Here is a 17,737-nt window from a genome sequence, read left to right as displayed (position 1 = left end):
CTGCTTCTGCTGTTCCTGGACATGAAAAGTAAATGTCAGCCTTGCTTTTTGGACCCAGGAGGGGCAGCGAGAGAGGATGTTAAGGTTGGCTGGTGAGTTGGGAGTCTCAGGTCTCTTCAGTTGCACATCTTATCTGATAGGGAAGTGTGAGGCCTTCCTCACCTCCCATTTCTGCCCCACCCTACAATAGCTACTTCTAGCTTTATTGACTACGCCAAAGCCTTTGACTGTGTAGATCACAACAAACTGTGGAAAATTCTTCAAGAGGTGGAAACACGAGACCACCTTACCTGCCTCCTGAGAAATCTGTATGCAAGTCAAGAAGCAACAGTTAGAACCAGATGTGGAACAATGGACTGGTTCCAAATTGGGAAAGGAGTACGTCAAGGCTGTATGTTGTGACCCTGCTTATTTAACTTATATGCAGAGTACATCATGCGAAATGCCAAGCTGGATGAAGCACAAGCTGGGATCAGATTGCCGGGAGAAATATCAATAACCTCAGATATGCAGATGACACCACCTTTATGGCAGAAAGCAAAGAGGAACTAAAGAGCCTCTTGATGAAGGTGAAAGAGGAGACTGAAAAAGTTGGCTTTTAAAAATCAGCATTCAGAAAACTAAGATCATGGCATCCAATCCTATCACTTCATGACAAATAGATGGGGAAACAGTGGAAACAGTGAGAGACTTTATTTTGGGGGGCCCCAAAATCAATGCAGATGTGACTGCAGCCATGAAATTACAAGATGCTTGCTCCTTGGAAGAAAAGCTATGATCAACCTAGACAGCATATTAAAAATCAGAGACATTACTTTGCCTACAAAGGCCCATCTAGTCAAAGCTATGGTTTTTCCATAGTCATGTATGGATGTGAGAGTTGGACTATAAAGAAAGCTGAGCACTGAAGAAGTGATGCTTTTGAACTGTGGTGTTGGAGAAGACTCTTGAGAGTCCCTTGGACTGCAAAGAGATCCAACCAGTCCATCCTGAAGGAAATCAGTCCTGAATAGTCATTGGAAGGACTGATGCTGAAGCTGAAACTCCAATATTCTGGCCACCTGACAGCGAAGAGCTGACTCATTTGAAATGCTGGGAAAGATTGAAGGCGGGAGGAGAAGGAGACAACAGAGGATGAGATGGTTGGATGGCAAGACCGATGCAAAGGACATGAGTTTGAGTAAACTCTGGGAGTTGGTGATGGACAGGAAAGCCTGGTGTGCTGAGGTCCATGGGGTCACAAAGTGTCGGACACGACTGAGCAACTAAACTGAGTTGAGTCTCCGGTGGCACCAGCTGGAGGCTCAGCAGTCCGAGGCCTCAGCAGAGTTGAACTGGCTTTGTCTTTATAACTCCTCTTGCCCATTCTAGGCTTCCAGACCTGGCCTGCTTTCAGCTCCTGCTGTCCCAACTAGCCAGGCCAGCACCTTCCACCATGGTTTCTTCCAGGAGAGCTGGCCATCTCAAGGCCAAGTCTTCTGTGTGTGCTCAGTCGCTCAGTTGTGTCCAGCTCTTTGTGACCCCATGGACTGTAGCCCGCCAGGCTCCTCTATCCATGGGATTTCCCAGGTAAGAAAACTGGAGTGGATTGCCATTCCCTTCTCCAGAGGATCTTCCTGACCCAGGGATCAAAGTCATGTCTCTTACGTCTCCTGCATTGGCAGACGGGTTCTTTACCACTAGTGCTCCCTGGGAAGCCCCAAGTCCTCTGTGGTTGAGCTCAGATCCCAGAGTTTAGCTGATTCAGGAAGGCTTAGAAGGGGCCAGTCTTATTAACGGCTAACATTTATTGAGCACTTATTATAGGAAAATAATACCAGCTCATGTAATCTTCAGAAGTACCCAAGGGTACTAGAATCACCCCTAGATGAAATAGAAAGTTAAGGCTCAGAGAGGTTGAATAACTCGCCCAAGGTCATGATGCTGGTAAGTGGCAGACCTGGCCCTTGAACCCAGGCAGTTCATAACCCTCTGCTCTGATACCCCCAGGCCCTCTGGGCCTCTGCTGGGCTGCAGAGCTGGGCAGGATTCAAGAGGAGAGAATGACTTTTCTTAAGCCCTCATCTAGAGATGGAGCCTTTCCCAGTCTCTCAGGGTGGGGCAGAGGAAGGTACTGTGGACTGAGGGATCCCAGGAGAGCTGGGCTCTAGGCCACCTGTGGGCACGTGTCTTCTCTGTTCTGGCCTCCTGTCTGTAGGATAAGGGGTTTGGTTGGGAGGTCTCTGAGGACCAGGCTGGAGCCAGGATCCCAGGTGTCCCAGAGGCGCAGCCAACACCCACACAGCCGGCAGCCTGAGCTGACTCTGCTCCGCTATCCCCATGAATTCTCAGGAACTGGTCCACAGGGCTTGGCCATTGATTTGTAGATGAGAATCACTGCAGCCACTCGCAGTGTCCAAGGGGAAGGAGCTGTGGATAGGGAGCTGCCCAATCCTGTCCCCGAGGCCTTTCCCCACCAGAGCACATGAAGCCACAGAGCATGCCCTGCACTCTCCTGCCATCTGGCCTTCTCAGCCTCTTCAATAATTCAACACCTTTTGTTCATAACAAGAAAGATTATTTTCCATGATTCTGGACTTAAAAAAAAAAAAACAAAACAAAAAAACACAGCATTCCTGGCCTTGGGCATGGGTCCCATTTCCCCTCCTCTCTGTGTCTTTCCTTATATCCCATCCCTGCCCTCCACCCTCAGATTCTGTCCCCACCCCCACCCTTCCAGGACAAAAGCTCAGGTTCACTCTCACCACTGGGGGGTTCCTCTGGGGGACAGGGAGGAGGGGAGGTGGCTGTTACAGTGAAGGTTCCGATTCACGTCTCTCCCTCCCCGCCATGCCAGCTGGCTATGACTCTTCCCCTAAATGTCAGTAAGTCCTTCCTTGTTCTGAACTGCCCTTGAGTCTCCTCATATTTTCACAGCTAAGGTTGGACTTCCCTGGTGGCTCAGATGGTAAAAGCATCTGCCTGCAATGTGGGAGACCCAGGTTTGATCCCTCGGTCAGGAAGATTCCCCTGGAGAAGGAAATGGTGACCCACTCTACTACTTTTGCCTGGAAAATTCCATTAATGGAGGAGCCTGGTGGGCTGCAGTCCCTGGGGTTGCAAAGAGTCAGACACGACTGAGTGATTTCACTAAGGATGGTTTGCCCAACATTACACATAAAGAAAATGGGTCAGCAGCAAGCTAAGAGATTTGCCTAAGGGTGGGGAAGTTGGGCTTCCCAGATGGTGCTAGTGGTATAGAACCCGCCTGCCAATGCAGGAAGAGATGCAGGTTCGATCCCTGGGTTGGGAAGATCCCCTGGGGAAGGGACTAGCAACACACTCTAGTATTCTTGCCTAGAGAATCCCACGGACAGAGAAGCCTGGTGGGCGATGGGCCACAAAGAGTCAGACACGACTGAAGCCACTTAGCATGCACACACAGGGAAGTTGGTAGATTTGGGATCAGAACTTGAATTTTCTGGCTCCCCATTCAGCACTCTTGGGCATAGACCAGTGATGCTCAGCCTGGGGTGGTGGACACTGGAATTACCCGGTAGGTGTTAAGTAGATCCAGAAGACTCACGCTGCACTCCAGACTTCAGATATGAGAATCTCCAGTCAATTTTTATGTGCAGCCAAGAAAGAGAAACAGCAGCTTAAGATTTCTAGGGTTATTTGATCTAGATAAGGGGTTCTTGAAGATCTAAAAGGTTTTCTGACTCCCTCTAAATAGGCAATGAGGATGAAGAGGTTTGGGGATAAAGGACTGCAGCTAGTGTCCCTAAAGTCGTGTCGCTGTGGGGCAGCTCATGAGACTGGTCCTTATATTCATCTCTCAGGAGATCTCCCTTCCCCCCTCCCAGCTTGTTCTGAGTCAGTGGAACATTCACCAGAAATCTAAAGAGACCCACACCACCTTTTCCTTTGAATCCCCAAACTCTTGCATTTCTCCCTGGGTCAGAGGTTAGTGACCTGGCCACTTCTTCCTGGGCAAGAATACTGGTGTGGGTTGCCATTTCCTTCTCCAGGGGATCTTTCTGATCAGGGATTGAACCCAGGTCTCCCACACTGCAGGCAGACTCTTTACTGTCTGAACCACCAACGAACATAATTACATCTATCCTGCCTGTATCAGAGTCGTTATGAAGATTGCTTAAAGGAGACAGTACATGGAGACATTTTTATAAACTATAAGTACCCCAAATGGGGTTGCTGCCTGTGCTATCCTCTTTCTAGGATTAAGGTCAGCCTCCATTCAGAAGCTCCTGAATGGTCCCCTCCATCACCCCTGTAGCCAGCAGCCCCAGTGTGGGGTGAGTGGGTTGGGGTCTCTCCCGCTAAGATCAGAAGCGCACTCAGCACCATGGACAGCACCACACCAGGCCGCTCTTTTCTGGGGCTGCTTCTCTCTGCCAGGGTCCTGTGAGCAGTGCTCGACGATGCTCCTGGCCCGATAATAATGCCAGAAAACAGCTACTGAATGAGTTCTGTGTGCCAGGCACTGTGCCAATTCTCTTAATGCATCAACCGGGTTAACAACAAACGTATCAGATTGCCTATTGGCTATGGTCAATGGCCTTCGGCACCCATTCCCTCCTCTTCCCAGTATACCTTCCTATATTGCAGAAGCTAGAAAGCTGAAAACTACATTTACAACACTCCCTTGCAGCTGGGGTTTTAAATAGACATCGAGTTCCATCGATTTATATGCACTGGAGATAGATTTATAAGGCCTGCTGCCCTCGCTGCGTTCTGCTGACAAACAACGTTGAGGAGGGGAAGGAGTTATCTGCAGCAGATCAATGCCCAGATCAATGCTCCCAGGGAGGAGGGGCGAGAAGACACCCTGGGGTAGGCTGCAGAGGCTCCTAGGTCCTGGCTTGCAAGAAAGAGAACACAGAATTCATGGCTCCGGTAGTCCCATCTTGGCTGTGGCTCAGAAGCAGTTAAATCAGCTCTGCTCTGTTTTGAAGACCCAGGTTCTAGCGTTAGAATTAGAGTATGTAATTCTCTGGTTTAAATTCTGTTTGCTTAAGGTTTACTTAAGGTTCTTAGAGTGGTTTTTGCTTTCTGTGCTAACGATGGGGAGGTACTATTATTACCCATCTTGGGCATACAGAAGTTAAGTGATGGCCAAGTTCAGGAGAGGAGTGGGACCTGAGCCCGGGGCAGCTGATTCCCCAGCCCCCTTACCAACCATTTTTCCATGTGCCACCCCCAAGGCAGCAAACTCCAGCAAACATCCCAGGAAATAGGAACAAAGCTTCTAGGAGGCTAAAGACAGAAGCTAAGTGGAGAAGAGAAAAAGCTGACAGAGAATCCCAGGGATGAACTCCAGGCCCAAGTGGACACAGCCCGTGACAAATCCTCAGAAGGAGGGGGAGGAGAGGACACAGATGTTTGTGGAGGGCCAGACGGGGCCACCACGCATGCCTCACAAGCCAGGTCAGAGGTGGCAGCCTAAAAGGTGGATATCAGTAGCCCCATTCTCCAGGTAGAGAAACTGAGGCTCACAGAGGTCAAGCAATGGGCCTAAAGCTACACAGCTGAGGAGAGACAGAGGCAGAATCGACATCTAAAAGGTCTGGTTCCACCACATCACATGACCTCTGAAGGCACCATGTGAGCAGAGAGCTGCCTGGCCCATTTGGGGAAGGCTGTATTTCTGGGCTTCAGGAAGACAGCACCCCACTCCCCAACCCAGGATCTCTACTACATCCCAGGGGCTCTCCTCTAACCAGGAGGAAAGGCTGCCAGGGTAGAGGGGGCTGGAGTGCAGCCAGGGGAGACCGTAGCCTCTTGGACCCAGGGCGCAAGCTGAGTGTGCCGGCTCCCCCTTCACCGCCTTCCCTCTGGGTGCTCCCCCACCCTGCATGAGTCCCTATGCTTGCTGGGAAGATTCCTTCCCTTGCCCCCCAGACTCTGCACCCACACCCAGAGCCCATGCTTTTCCTATGGCCCGGAAGCCAGTGAGCCACCATAACTGTGTCCAAACAGGGCTGGAGGCAGGGGAGAGGCAGCAGTGGGAATGACATCAAGACCCCGCCCCTGGGAGCTGGGCGGTGACAGGCACACACCGGGAGAAGGAGGGACAATGCCCTACTTGTGCTGAAAACACAAAGTAAGGAGTGAAGACAGCAGGCTATAAAGATGGCGAACTAGATGATTTCAGTTCAAAAAGAAAGGCAGGGGCAGGATATAAAAAACCAAAATTATACCTGTAGAAAAAAGACCAGCTATCTCTGGGTGGTGGGACTATTTTACTAGCATTTGAAAAGTATTTCCTAAATTTGAAAAACCATTAAACATAAGCATATATTATTATTTATAATTAGAAAAAAATCCTATTCAAAAAGGCAGCCTTGGTATTTCTAGGATGTGAGAGTTGGACTATAAAGAAAGCTGAGAGCCAAAGAATTGATGCTTTTGAACTGTGGTGTTGGAGAAGACTCTTGAGAGTCCCTTGGACTGCAAGGAGATCCAACCAGTCCATCCTTAAGGAAATCAGTCCTGAATATTCATTGGAAGGACTGATGTTGAAGCTGAAACTCCAATACTTTGGCCACCTGATGCAAAGAGTTGACTCTTTTGAAAAGACCCTGATGCTGGGAAAGATTGAAGGAGGGAGGAGAAGGGGATGACAGAGGATGAGATGGTTGGATGGCATCACCGACTTGATGGACATGGGTTTGGGTGGACTCCAGGAGTTGGTGATGGACAGGGAGGCCTGGTGTGCTGCGGTCCATGGGGCTGCAAAGAGTCAGACACGATTGAACTGAACTGAACTGAACATACAATCAGCTTCTCCTCATCCTTTGGCATCAAATCCTTTTCCTTCACCGCTTTGAGGGGCCACATCGTGACCAGCTCCCACTCAAGCTTGTCAATGGGGCAGAGAGGGTGGAGAGGGTGCAGGGGCCAGGCCCTTAGGGTGGCCCAGGGGTTCCTGTGCCAGCTGCGTGCTCAGAAGGAAGAGTGAAGGTGAATCTGAGGCCACTCCTTCCCTGCTCCATCCACAGGGCCTGGCTGGGCCAGGGGCACCATGTGGGCCAAGGTGGCCATTAGCCGCCCCTCCCTCCCCAGGTCAGGAGCTCCCCCAGCAGCTGCGGCGCTGGCCGCATGGTGAGGACCCAGGTGCAGTAACCGGGGAGGGGGCTCCGTGGTGCCCAGGGCAGCTCTCACCTGAGCAAGTGGGGGCCAGCCTCCCTTCCCAAAGACCCCACATCGATCAGTCAGTGGAAGATCAGGACCACTAAGGCCCCAGCAGTGTAACTGGGGCAGTCTAAACCTAGATCCCCGTGGGGAAGGGAATAAAGGAGAGACAGGAGCCTCCTGGGCTGGCCTGGCCTCTGGACTGTCTCCGCGGTGCCTGACAGGGGCATGCATTCTTCCAGGTGGCGAAGTGTGTTCACAGTCATCATCCCTCCTGACCCCCAACAGCCTGGTGGCAGCAGGGGTAATGACTGTCCCCATCTGGCCCAAGAGGATGCTGAGGCCCAGAGAGGGTGAGGAGCCTACCCAGGGTCACACAGCCCACAGTGGTAAGGCAGATGGAGGCAGGGGTCTGAAGCCAAGGCCTGAGACTTTCCATAGCTCCTTCTGACATCTGAGCTCTTGGCTCCTGGCCTGCTCCAGGCAGAGGCCCCCTTGGCCCTAGGACTCCTCCAGTCTCGTCTGCCCCATCTCCCGAGAAGGAGCCTCAGCTCCAGTGGATGGGCAGCCCCGGTCCCTCAAAGGCTCTGGGTTTCTCTGCCCTCTCCTTTGTGGAAAGGCCTCGTGAACCTCCCCACAGAAGGATGCTCCACCGTCAGGCCAGCTCAGCTTCGCTTCCTCCAGGCTCCCTGGGTCTCAGCAAGCTCATTCTCCCTTCATGTACCCTCTCCTGCGTTCTCTAAGGCTGGCGGCACTAAGAAGGATGAGATGTACCTCTCCTTCCACCAGCCACGCTCTAGAAGGGGTGTGTCAAAGGCCTTGGCTAAGAGGCAATTATAACATACAGTCTGTAAGAAGGGACAGAACTCACTGGGAGGGCTGCGGAGCCCAATTGATGGTGTCCAGGGACCCTTCTAGGACCAGGTGAGCCTTAGTGGTCCTGCAGCTCATGATGGAATCGTCTGAAAGGGCTCTCTGTAGCTCTTCTTGACATAGCCAACAAGGCCTGCCCATGGCTCCAGATCCATCTCACCCACCTCTCCCCTCATTTCCACCCCCTGGCCCCTCTGTCTGTCCCTCAGTGCCTGAAGCATGCCACCTTCCCTCCTGCCTTTGCATATGCTAGCCCTCCTACCTGGAGTGTTCCCCCTCCCGCCCCTGAGTTAACTCATTTTCCCACTAGTTAATCTCATTCTATTTCTGCCTCCTTAGCAAACAGCTCCAGTCCAGGTCAAGCCCCCACATCTCATGCTTCACGGCATCCTGGGAGACAGACAGAGCTTGGTGCTTAGGTGTGGGCCCCTAGTGAGACTGGACTCCTGGGATCCAAACCCTACCTCTGCTACTTACTAGCTCCATGTCTTTAGGCAAATGTCTTAACCTCCCCGGGCCTCAGTTTCCTTATCTGTAAAGTGAGGATGTTAATAGCCTCTACCTGGCCGGGTGAATGTGAGGATTACATGAACCAATTCACATGAAACACTCAGAACAGTGCCTAGCACACGCCCATGGCTCAGTACAGTGAAGTATTATTTCCTTGTGAGTAACTGGTGCATGCATGCCTGCTCAGTTGCTCAGTCAGGTCTGACTCTTTGGGACTCCATGGACTACAACCCACCAGGCTCCTCTGTTCATGGAATTCTCCAGGCAAGAATACTGGAGTGGGTTGCCATTTACTCCTCCAGGGGATCTTCCCGACCCTGGGATCGAACCCACATCTCCTGTGTCTCCTGCATTGCGGGCAGATTCTTTACCACTGTGCCACCTGGGAAGCCCCCGGGTACCTAGTCCCTCTAATGTTTATTCATGGAATGACACAGCAAATGGCTGCCTCCCTTGGTGAATGGAAAGCTCCTTGATGACAGAGCCCAGGGGCTGTATTTGCTCATTATTTTCTCTGCTGTGCTGGGTAGAGCACAGCGCTTTACAAATATTTGTTGAAGAAAGGGATGATCAGCAGCGGAACTAGGGCGGGTCTCATCTGGCCCCGTGATCTCAGACTCAGCATCTTGGCTGGAAGGGCTCTTACAGACCCTCTACCCCAAGCCCCTCCTTCCTCAGATGAGCGAAGGCTGCTGCTGGCTCGCATTTCCGCAGCTTGCAGTCTCACGGGAAGCGCTACGGCTCCACTCGGTCCACCCCCGCCCCCCGCCCCGGCCCCCCACCAGGCTCTCCTCATTCAGAGGATCCGGGGAATGATGAAATCTTGGACCGAGGTATCCATTTATGTCAGAAAAAGAAAGTGAAGTCACTCAGTCGTGCCCGACTCTTTGCGACCCCGTGGAGTGTAGCCTGCCAGGTTCCTCCGTTTATGAGATTTTCCAGGCAAGAGTACTGGAGTGGGTTGCCATTTCCTTCTCCAGGGGATCTTCCCAACCCAGGGATTGAACCCGGGTCTCCCACATTGTAAGCAGACGCTTTACTGTCTGAGCCACCAGGATTTAGTGGGGGGAAAAATGGTGACAAGTCATCTGGTATCTGAGTGTTGGGGGAAACATCCACGCCCTCCGCAACCTGGTGAAGCTGCAGCCTTCGATTCAACCTGAGTTATTGCCGATTCAACCTGAGTTATTGCTGCAGTTTCCGTCTCCGTGGTAACAAGTCCGCACTGAGCTCAGCAGCGGCTGGACCCCCGTCCCCCAAGCTAAGCTGCCTGCAGTACGGCTCCCTCCTCAGCCTCTTGTCTGATGGGCTCCTCTGCAGCGGACTGAGAGAGGGGGGCAGCTGGGATGGAGCCACGGCGGAGGAAGGCCCCAGTCCATCTGCATCCGCCAGGGGAGGAAGGTGCCCGACAGCAGGAGCGAGCAGGGGGGATGCTACGGGGCGCCGTTCCAGCCCAGCTCCCCCTGCTGTCAGAGGGGCTCTCGTAGTGGACTGTGTCGCAGGCTGGCGGGAGGCGGAGAGACCCAAGAATCTTGCAGCCAGGAGGCTGAGCCCTGGCCCACGCAGGCCAACCAGCTGTTGATGATTTGCTGCTGTGCAGACAGAGCCAGCCTTCACTGAACGCCTTGCTCTGCGTCCCGCACTGGACTAGGATGTGGGGAGGACGGCAGGGGGCTCTGCCCTCGGTGGGCACCCGGTCAGGTGAGAGCAATCAGAGCAAAGAGGAACCGGAGCCCTGCCCGGGCCTGGACTTTTCTCAGGAAGGAAACTCAAGAAACTCTTGATGGGGCTGCCTCCTGGGAAGGGAATGAGATGGAGGTTGAGGCAGGGAAAGGAAGGATGACTTTCCATGATATCCTCCTTTCTACTCTTTGGATTTTGTACTAAGATGATAACTAACCAAACCAAAAAAAAAAAAAGGCCAAACAAAGATGACAAGCACCACGTGACAGTTACTACCACAGGGGCAGCAACTCCATGCTGGGCCCGGAGAAGGGGAATGGGCAGCCCTGACATCAAGGCACTCAGAGTTCCCATCTGCAAGGGTGTGTGTGTGGTGGGGGGCGGAGGGTCAGTCTCTGTACCTTGGGATGTGTGGACCTACTGGGCTGAAAGTGCTTCTCTACCTCCCACAGCATATAGCCTTTATTTGGATAATATGTATGGTGATGGCAGGTAACTGAACTTATTGTGGTGGTCATTTTGCAATATATGCAAATACCAGATCATGTTGTATAACTGAAACTAATATAACATTATCAATTATTCTTCAAGTAAAACAAGACAACCTAAAAAAATTACAACCTTATTTAAAAATAGGTAATCTGCAGACATACTGGGGCTTTCCGGGTGGCGCTAATGATAACCCGCCTGCCAATGCAGGAGACCTGAGAGGTGTGGGTTCCATCCCTGAGTTGGGAAGATCCCCTGGAGGAGGGCATGGCAACCCACTCCAGTATTCTTGCCTGGAGAATCCCAAGGACAGAGGAGCCTAGTGGGCTACAGTCCACAGCGTTGCAAAGAGTCAGACACGACTGAAGCGACTTATCACCAAGCAGAGATGTTAGTTAAAACGAAGCTATACTGCATTAGAGTGGGCCCGGAATTCAGTGGCTGCGTTCTTCCAATAAGGCCACATGGAGAGACACGCAGAGAAGAAAGCCACGCGCAGACAGAGCAGAGATCAGCAAAGGAACACCCAGGGTCATCCACCCACCAGAAACTGGAAGAAGCAAAGAAGGCGCTTCCCGCGAGCCTGCAGAGGGAGCACGGCCCTGCCAGCAGCTTGATTTTGGACTTACAGCCTCCAGGGAGAGGAGGAGAGCAAACGTCAGTCACCCGGTTCATGCGTTACAGCTGCCCCAGAAGACGAAGACAACGGGCCCGTGCATTTGTGTCTGTGTATCCTGAGGTGTGTGTATCAGTGGGTTTGGAGTCTGTGTGTGTCTGTGTGTGCTTGGGAAAGTATTTATGGCTGCAATTTGAATTTTAGGTGTTGTGTGTATTTTGGGGTACATGCATGTTTGCGTGTTCATTTATGTGCAGTTTTGTGTGTACATGTATGTGTGTGTGTGTATGCATGTGCTTTGGTGTGTTTGAGAGCTGATGTGTATACAGTCAACGATCTCTAAAGTCTCTCTTGGCCCTAACTTTCCAGAAGCCTGCCCTGGGGCTGCTGCGGCAGCAGAGGTTGGCCTTGAGGGAAATTCGGGCCAGGGGTAGAGGAGAGGGACCAACAGCAAGGCTGGGTTGGCACAGCCCCTCCTCTGGTCTAGGGCCGCCTGGGAAAGGGGGTGGTCTGCGGGGAGGGTGCCCTCCATTGCACCTGTTCTGTTGGTAAAAGGGTCTCAAGGTTAGGAGTGTGGGTCTTACAGGAGCCATATCTTGCCAGCCTGACAGCCTTCTTGGAGTCCTTCAGAAGAGCAGAGACCCCTGAGAGAGAGAGACCCCCTCCCATGAATCCGAGTTACTCTAAAACATGAGAGCAGTGGTTCTCAAACTTTGGTAAACCAGTGTCACCCGGAGGGCTGTTACACGGCAGATGGCTGGGCCCCACGGCAGAGGGTCTGATGCAGCAGGTGTGGGGTGGGGCCTGAGGGTCTGCATCTCGAATAAGATCTCGGGTGATGCTGACACTGCTGGACTGGGATCTTGCTTTGAGAATCACCGCGTTAGCGCGTACAATATGGGACGGGGTTCCTCCTCCATCTCCCCCAGGCCTTGCAGCAGGCATCCACATCTTTTAGGACAGGCCCCCGGAAAAGTCAGGGCTGGCGGGCTCAATTCTATTCCATGGTCTGCCTCTCACAGTCACCCACCCACTCGTGAAATCATTTATTCAGTAAAATAATGGGCCCTGTTCCCTGCACTCAAGACACTGACAGTCTAGGCACAAGATTCCAGTGGGTACACAGATCCACCAGGAAACCAGGATGGCTCTGCCTAAATGAACTCCAGAGGCCCGCTGAAGGGATTCTGGGAGCACTGAGGAGGAGCCTTTGGCTGAGCCTGGAGCAACCCGGGAAGGCTGCCTGGGGGAGGTGTCAGCCAAAGTTAGCTCTTAAGAGAGGAACTACCGACCGTAGTCACATTAATTGAAGGCTCACTGCCAGGCACTGTGCTGAGACTTTGCAAACGTGCACTCTTTCAAGACTCACAATAAGAGGGAACTCTTGTTGCTGGGATTTCTTTGGAAGGACTGATGCTAAAGCTGAAACTCCAATACTTTGGCCACCTCATGCGAAGAGTTGACTCATTGCAAAAGACTCTGATGCTGGGAGGGATTGGGTGCAGGAGGAGAAGGGGAAGACAGAGAATGAGATGGCTGGATGGCATTACTGACTCGATGGACGTGAGTCTGAGTGAACTGTGGGAGTTGGTGATGGACAGGGAGGCCTGGCGTGCTGCTATTCATGGGGTTGCAAAGAGTCAGACACGACTGAGCGACTGAACTGAACTGAACTGATTGTTGCTGAAGGGAGATTTGAGCCCAGCCTGCTTCCGGTAGCCACGTTCCCAACCTTGAGCCTATGTGGGGATGGATCCTGACCTGAAGACGAGTTGTGGTGTGGAGGCCAGGGCGGGGCATTCCAGGAGGGGACTGCATGTGCACCCATGCGGAGAGGGAGGTGGGAGCAGAGGTTTCCCCCCAGCTGGAAACCACTCCCTTGGGCAGCATCGGGGAGGGACAGCGGGGATCTGCAGAGAGGCAGAAGGAAGGTGCTCTGTGAGCACAGCTGCTCCAGCGAAGCTGGGAGCCAGATGGCAGAGGCTGTGGGTCTGGCTCACATGGTTTCCCGTGGCCTGGGGCCAGAGCGGGGACACAGGGGCCCAAGAACCACAGGGCTACAGGGCTGGGGCACTCTATTTACAGATCTGCTTGTGATGAAGCTTAGCCCCGAAGAGAGGCTAAGGGGTGACTGGCCGGCACAACCTCCATGACTTAGGGTGGCCCCTCAGTCCCTGGCCCCCAGGCAGCCTCTGGGTGGTTATAGGGGTCTCTGGCCAGCCTTGTTACAACCTTGCTCTCACCTCTTGGCAGGGAGGGTAAGGAAGGCCACTCTGAGCCAGGCTGAATGAGTACTCAAATAGGGACCTGAATGCAGAGGATGGAACCAGAGGGTATGAGGTTCAGCTGCAGCAAGAGGTGTTCTAATCAGACGCAAGAAGAGCACTGGCCTGGGACACTCAAGGGAGAAGAGAGATTTTCTTCTGGGGAAGACACCTAACCTTGTGTCTTTGTGACAGTCTGTCTGTCTGGAAGACACACGGGGGAGATTTCTCTCTCTCCTCTTTCATGACTTCTCCAGCAAATCTCACCCATGCTGTTAGTTCCTTTTCTCCTTTCCTGCTGGCTTCCCATTTCTGCCTTCTTTCTCTGAGCAGGCAAAGGCTCCCCTGGGCTTGTCTCAGTGTTGCTGGGGGCCTTTGAGTTTGGGCACCCTCCACCCAGCCAGTTGTTCACTGAGCCCTCCACCTGCTGGAGGTGAAAGAACCACAGACTCTGCCTGGCAGGGGAGAGATCAGATAGTTCAACCAAGACCCACATTCAAGGCAGAGTAAGGGCCATGCAATGAGAAAGATACAAGCCACGGTGATAGGGCTGAGAGACCAGGGCCTCAGGGGGTCAGGGAAGGCTTCAGACAGGGACAGGTGGGATCTCGCGGCTGGCAGAAGACAGTGGGGGCAGTCTTCTGTCTGGGCAAAGGGGGCAAATGAGTAGAGAAAGGAAGCATAGAGGGGAATATTCCAGAAACGGCAGGTTAGATTGACTTGACTGCAGAGGCTAGGTGAGAAGAATCTGGTATGATAACAGGCAGGTGGGGGAACATGAGGTCCTGAATTTCAGGCTGAATGATTTGCATGTAATACTGTAGCCAGCAGGGAGCTGTTGAAGGTGCCAGAGGAAGAGCATGGCATTATCTGGGCTGAGACTGGAAGGGAGTCCAGATTGTGCTCCTACGCTAGTAGCTCCTGAAAGGCACCTGGCCCTGATTCTGGGCCACTGACTTCTCAGAGGGTTCCCAAGGGGAGCAGACAACTGCTGTCTCAAATGTCACTGTTTTGGTGAGACCTGTCCTGATGATCCAACCAGTCCATCCTAAAGGAAATCAGTCCTGAATATTCACTGGAAGGACTGATGCTGAAGCTGAAACTCCAATACTTTGGCCACCTGATGCAAAGAACCAAGTTCTTTGAAAAGACCCTGATGCTGGGAAAGATTGAAGGAGAGAGGAGAAGGGGGCGACAGAGCATGAGATGGTTGGATGGCATCAGTGACTTGATGGACATGAGTTTGAGTAAACTCTGGGAGTTGGTGATGGACAGGGAGGCCTGGCGTGCTGCAGTCCATGGAGTCACAAAGAGTCGGACACGACTGAGCAACTGAACTGAACTCAACCGTCCTGATGATCTTATTTACCAATTCTGGCACTCCCCCTTTTCCTTCTCTGTGTTTCCGTCACATTCGCTGCCTTCTAACATCCTTCATCCGTGGTTTATGCTGTTTATCATCTGCTCGACCCTCATTGGAATGAAGGCCCCATGAGGAAAAGGCCAATGTCTGTTTTACTTGCTGCTCAATATTCCAGTGCCTAGCATAGTGCCTGGAATCCCAACAAATCCATCCGTGTGTGGAATGAATCAAGAGAAAAATTCCACCCTGCATGAACCAGCGTCTGCTTTGTCTCCTCCCTGTCACTTTGCTCCTGGCTTCCTGAGCTTGGCAGCACTCAAGCGGAAAAATCTGAGAAAATCAGACAGAATTCTGCTTCTTCCCTGCTGTGCCTCTCACCCTTGCCAGAAATCTGGGAAGATTTGGACCATTCCTTCTCCCTTCCTCTGCCAAAAACACTTCCCTTCATCTTGGAGTAGGGGCCAGGCAAGGAAAATTTCAGTCGAGGGAAGCAAGAGGCTCGCGGGCCTGAGGCAGCCCCACCCATAACAGCCTGGAAGAACTCTTATGGGCTCATAGGAATAAGTGCAAATTATTTTGCAGTTACTAACAAGCGCCCACCCCAGCATGCGCTGTAGAGGAGCTCTATGCATTTTGTTCCATTTGGGCCTCCCATTAACCCTATGGAATGGGTATTATCTTCCCATTCTACAGATGGGAAAACAGAGGCTCAGAGAGGCTAACTGCTAAGGCCGAGTTCTTCCCACCAGCTGACGGAGCCCCAGTTTGAACACAGGTCTGTCCTCCTCCAAGCCAGTGCTTGCTCCTCTATGGCACACAGGCTGTCTTCTGCAAGAGAAGCAGCTGAGATGCAGCGAGAGGGGCTTGCTGAGTTCTCTGTCCAAGGCATCATCAGATCACGGAGGTCTCTGCTGGCCTCGGGCTTCCCACCTGAGCTATCAGGAGCTGAGGTTTTGGTTCCCAATGATGAAGGAGGACAATGATGTCACATCTGCCACCCGACCTGAGCTCATCAGAGAGTGAGTTACAACTGCGGGCACTGCTTGCTGTGGCCTGTGGCCAGGTGTCCGATCCTCACTTCTGTGTGCACCACAAGAGCTGGAGTCGAGGACAGGGCTCCCTGCCTTGGCAGCCCAGCAGACACCAGGGACACCAAACCTAACCCTGTGTGTAGATCCAACGCCCAACATCCAGGGCTGCTCACGGCTGGGCTGTCACTGGGGAGGTGGAAGAGCTTGGCTCAACCCCCCAGCCGTGCATTCCCAGCCTAGGAACACAGTCAACCCACCTTGAGGGGAGAAACCCTCCCTCTCAGTAAACATCACTGAGTCCTTATGTGCAAGGAAAAGAGAGGCTTTCTGCCTTTGAGGCTCTAAAGGACAGAGTACAGCATAGTCACTAAATAGACCATGGGGAACCGTGGATGATTCTAGAGCAGGTGAGTGGATTAGGAGGTGAATCAGGCAGCAGCAAAGTATGGCTGGGGGAGAACCGGCCTCTGTAATGACTCCAGCTAATGTGTTGAGCACTTACTGAGAACTTGAGATTGTTTCAAGCTTTACAAATACTAACTTTAATCTTCTTAGTAACCCTAGGGTACATTGTTATTCCCATTTTAAAGATGGGAAGACTGATGTACAGTGATCTTATCAGCCTTGTAGGTGGTGGCGTTGGGCACTGAACCCACCTACCTCCCAAGCCTGCCTTCCTTACTAGTACTCGTTGCTGCCTCTTGCAGTGGTCTGGGCTGGGCAGTGGGCAGGGCCAGAGGGAGGTTAAGACTCCTTGCCTCAGAGAGCTCTCACGTGGCCAGACCAGGAAATCATAAGGGAGATGTGAACATCAGGCACTTTGATCTGCATGGAAAAGAACTGTAGCGAAGATCACTGTTATTGATAACAGCGACAATCACAATGTTCTTGGACAACAGCCCAGACAGGATAACTTCTTTCACGGAAAAGAGATTTTAGAGACTCTCTCACAGAGAAATAATATCACAGTTATAACCTCCCTTGTCTATCCAGTCCTTTCCTGATTTTATTTATTACCTTATTTACTTAAATGGTGGCGCAGACGGTAAAGAATCTGCCTGCCATGTAGGCAAACTGAATTTGATCCCTGGGTCAGGAAGATCCTCTGGGGAAGGAAATGGCAACCTGTTTCCAGATTCTTGCCTGGAGCATTCCATGGACAGAGGAGCCTCGTGGGGTTGCAAAGAGTTGGACATGACTCAGGGACTAACACTTTTATTTACTTAAATGGAGGAGAAAGCCTCACTTTGGTGCTGACCTGGTTTTAATGCCTTCTAGTTTTGGATGTGTGATCATCACCAGTGCTCCTTTCACAGAAGAGGATGAATTTCTGGGAGTCACCAGGTAGATGGAAGGAGAGGGAAGGATGTAGGGCATGGGGTGGCTCCGGCCAGGCAGGGGGGAGGCAGCTGCACACAGGAAGGGCTGCCTGAGACCCAGGGCTTCCTGTGCTGTTTTGACGTGATTTACACTTGATGCCTCTGAGATGATCGGCTACATTTTAAATGACACTATTGATACAAGCAAGGCTTGAGAAGTTAAAAGAAATTGAGGTTGGAGTATATCAAGAGTCCTTACAGCTTCAACAGTCTGTGAAGATACCATCTGTCTTAATCTTCTCCCAAGGAAAAATTATCAAGAGGCAGTGAGCACTCAAAAGAGCTGTGTCTGACTGGGTCTAGCCTGTCCCCACACTGGGGTCAGCTGGGCAAGAGCCGCTTGGGACCCTGCTGGCAGTTCAGCCTGGGGGCATCCTAGCCAGAGCCACACAGCC

The 17,737-nt window shown here is 52.2% G+C and overlaps 1 protein-coding gene across 6 annotated transcripts in view; it reads right to left on the bottom strand.

Moving 5' to 3' along the window:
* TMEM63C (transmembrane protein 63C) overlaps nucleotides 1-17,737 on the bottom strand; it is an 86,357-nt gene that overhangs the window by 42,425 nt on the left and 26,195 nt on the right. The window lies entirely within an intron of this gene.

This window comes from Bos taurus, chromosome 10 (genome assembly GCF_002263795.3).
Source record: "Bos taurus isolate L1 Dominette 01449 registration number 42190680 breed Hereford chromosome 10, ARS-UCD2.0, whole genome shotgun sequence".
Taxonomy (NCBI): domain Eukaryota; kingdom Metazoa; phylum Chordata; class Mammalia; order Artiodactyla; family Bovidae; genus Bos; species Bos taurus.
The sequence above is the reverse complement of the archived record's forward strand: the minus strand, read 5'-3'. Positions and strand labels throughout refer to the sequence as shown.